Raw genomic sequence first — 2,886 nt, 5'->3', positions numbered from 1 at the left:
CCGGCCGAGCCTCCCCCCACCCCGGCCGCCGCGCCCCGCCTTCCCGCCCTCTGCCTATTGGCCTCTCCGCCTGCCCGTCTCGGCGACGGCGCCCGCTCCCGCCTTCTCATTGGCTCGCGTGGCGGCGGTATGCAAATCGGAGAGTTCGCCCCGCCCCTGGAGCACCGCCCCGCCCCGCCGCACTTGCCGGGGGCAGCGGCGGCCGAGCCGGGGTGGGGAGGGGGGGGATCGGGCCCGGTGATGCCCCGGGGGGGTCCCCGGCTCCGGGTGATGCCCCGGGGGGGGGGTCTCGACCCCATGCAATGCCCCGGGGTATTTTGCAGTGCCCCGGGGTAGGGGGAGTTTCTGGCCTCAGGGTCCCCCTGAAATACCCTGGGGGGTGGTTCCTGACCCCATGCAATGCCCTGGGGAGGGGGGGGGGGAGCGTTTGGCCCCGGGGGGGAAGAAGGGGGGTCCCGACCCCATGCAATGCCCAGGACCCCCCTGCAATGCCCCAGGGTGGTTCCCGGCCCCATGCATTGCCCTGGGGCCTTTTGCAGTGCCCCGGGGGGGTGTGGGGGGGTCCTGGCCCCAAGGTCCCCGTGCAATGCCCTGGGGAGGGGTGTTCCTGGCCCCAGCGCCTCCCTGAAATGCTTCGGGGGGGTCCCAGCCCCATGCAATGCCCAGGGCCACCCTGCAATGCCCAGAGGGGAGTTCCTGGCCCCAGGGCCCTGCTAAAATGCCCCGGGGGGGGTCCCAGCCCCATGCAATGCCCAGAGGGGGGGTTCCTGGCCCCATGCAATGCCCTGGGATGTTGCTTGGCCCAGTACAATGCCCCCGGGGGGGGGGGGCAGGCGTCAGCTCCCTTCACAGCCCCAAGGACACCTCGGCCCCACGCAGCGCTCCAAGGTTCCCCCAGCCCTGAGCAGTGACCCTGGGGGGGGGGTGGGGGTGGCACCTTTGTGCACCCCACATCCCCCCCCTCCCACCAAGGACACCCCAGCCCCACGACCAACCCGCCCTCTGCAATGCCTCGGAGGTGCCCCATCCCCATTGCAGCACCCCACAGGTACCCCAACCCCCTGCGACCTCCTGGGGGGGTGTTAAGGGAAATATCACACTGGAGAGCAAATAACAGTTTCCCACAGCTGGAGACAGAGAGACGCGGGTTTGGAGGACACGCCGGCTGCTGGGACACGCAGAAATGTTCCCGTTCAGTACAGAGATAAGATTTTTGTTAAGAGCTGCCTCAAAATACCCCCCGAGATTAGAAATAACGTGCATTTGCAATTAAACATCCGATCGCTGCTTGTGCACGTTCAGCTAATTGCAGTGCCTGAGCCAAGAAGGGCAAAAAAAAAAAAAAAAAAGCTGGGGGGAGTGGATCACTGAGCAGATTTAAAAAGTGGCATCTCTGAGTGTTTTTATAAAGTGTTCATTTTTACCAGGCTTGTGTTGGAGCTGGGGCTCACAGCTCCCAACCTGCGCCCTGATTCATGTGTGTTGATCCAATAAACCCCGCCGGGTCGGGCTTCAGGCAGCACTGCCTTGGTGGATGCTTGCTCCCAGGTCTGCTCTTTGATGCCAATATTTGATTTTCCCAGCTGTAATTTAGACACCGATGGCACTCATTGGAAATACGGAGTTAAAATTAAAGCTTACTTTAGAAAAGAAAGATTCATGATGTTTAATTTTTCCCTCTCTAAAATAACCCAGGTGAATCTCGCATTTTGGTTTTAAACATTTCCTGCTCAGCCTCCAAGAGCTTTAAATTTCCATTTACCAAATAAATATTGTGGGTTTCCAGTATCAGGAATCCTGCAGCTTAATTTTGTGCAGGCCCCTTAGATAACACCCAAGCCCTCAAAAATCCCATCAGTCCAGCCTGGTGCCCTTGCCCCACAGAAATGATAAATTTGTTTGTTTGCATAGGAAAAAAAAAGCAGCAAAATACATGGAAAGAAAGCACCAGAGTGGGTTTTTTTTTAAAAGACATCTTCCAAATCACTGCGATAGCAGTGCCAAACCTCCCAGCTCACTCTGCTTTCTTGGGTGGTGGGATGCTTGAAGCCCCCTCACCCTGATGCCAGGTTCTTCCCCGTCCCCCCCCATCCCTGTAACACAACCTGGAGGAAATCTGCTCCATAAATAATCCCGGGCAGCTTCGGGGCGGCTGCCAGGGGCACTGCTTGTTCCCCCTCGCCATCCAGCTGGCCACACATGTCCTGCCCCAGCCCTGCGCCCACTGCGCAGCCGTCACCCAGCCCCAAAAGGATGAAGGGTCTTGGGGGAAAGCCTTGCCCCCCACCAGAACCAGGGAACAAAACCTGGAGCCCCCCCCTTTGCTGGGGATGTCTTTCCTTGTGCCGGCCCCAGAGCACCTTGTGTGATGTGAGACGGGCAGCGGCTGAAAAGAAAAGAAGAATTTGAATAAAATAGGGGGTATTTTTATTCATCCTTGTCTTCTGATAAAAATAACTGACGTTAATCTGCCTTGAGAGCGCGGGGAGGAGAGGCGTCCCTCCGCCTTGGCTTCACATCTAAAAGCCACTTCAGTGAATCTTTCGAGCACGTTGGAAAGCGGAGGAAATGGGTTTTCTCCCAGTTTCCTTCCGCATGTGACAGCACAAACCGCTGGCCCCGGGCGAATGACCCAGGCGGGATGCTTGTCCTCCTGAGGGGACCAAATCCATCCTTCTTCACCCCGGTACCCCGATACCCACCCGCTGCCCGTTTTGGGGAGCAAAGCAGCATTTTGCAAGCCGGTGATGCTGTGGCCCCACTGTCCTGCACCCCCCCATCCCCCCCCCACCCCGTTCCCCCAGCACGTGCACCCCTCCAAGGGCCCGGTTTGTCACCGGACAGGGGGTGCAGCGTGGCGGGAGCCGGGTGTTTATGGGAGGTGCA

The sequence above is a fragment of the Tyto alba genome, unplaced genomic scaffold, assembly GCF_018691265.1.
Source record: "Tyto alba isolate M040663 unplaced genomic scaffold, T.alba_DEE_v4.0 Super-Scaffold_30, whole genome shotgun sequence".
Classification (NCBI taxonomy): Eukaryota; Metazoa; Chordata; class Aves; order Strigiformes; family Tytonidae; genus Tyto; species Tyto alba.
This window is presented reverse-complemented; position numbering follows the sequence as displayed.